Source organism: Penaeus monodon, chromosome 31 (assembly GCF_015228065.2).
Source record: "Penaeus monodon isolate SGIC_2016 chromosome 31, NSTDA_Pmon_1, whole genome shotgun sequence".
NCBI classification, from domain to species: Eukaryota; Metazoa; Arthropoda; class Malacostraca; order Decapoda; family Penaeidae; genus Penaeus; species Penaeus monodon.
In genome coordinates, this window is record NC_051416.1 from 32689791 (window position 1) to 32690287 (window position 497).

General features: G+C 39.2%; 1 protein-coding gene across 1 annotated transcript in view; it reads right to left on the minus strand.

Annotated features, from left to right (window-relative positions):
• Positions 1 to 497, minus strand: part of LOC119593182 (transcription initiation factor TFIID subunit 11-like) — a gene marked incomplete in the record, with an annotated part of 72269 nt that overhangs the window by 21635 nt on the left and 50137 nt on the right.

Sequence of the window (497 nt, forward strand, 5' to 3'; positions counted from 1 at the left end):
CTCAAGTATGTCCTGATCAAAACTAAAAGGTTTGGGTGCTTTGGGTCCCTCTTAAAAACTAACAACCTTCTAAAAATTATTTCCTTGTCAGTGTGTACTGTGTTCCTGGTTCAGGGTGTTTAAATATACAGTGCGATTCTCATGAAATTCCTGTTTTGTACATATTGTTTGCTTTGTTATATCACTGACTGCAATATATAGGTAGATCCTTCAGCGTCATCAGAATACTCATGACTCCGCTTGTGGGGTGCCCCCACCCCTCACCCAGCTGCCACCCTCACCCAGTTTGCCCACTAATAGATATTTTACTAAGCTACACCATTGAAATAGTATATTAATAAATAATGATAAATACGTAATTGTTTAATAAATCTCTCTCAAAATAGAGGAGATCGAGACAAATCTTCATGCGGTTGCTGATACAGGATCACGTGCTTTACCCATCATCCATACCATAAAAAGTGGGGTGCTCCTCAACTGAGCTGAAAACTAATTGC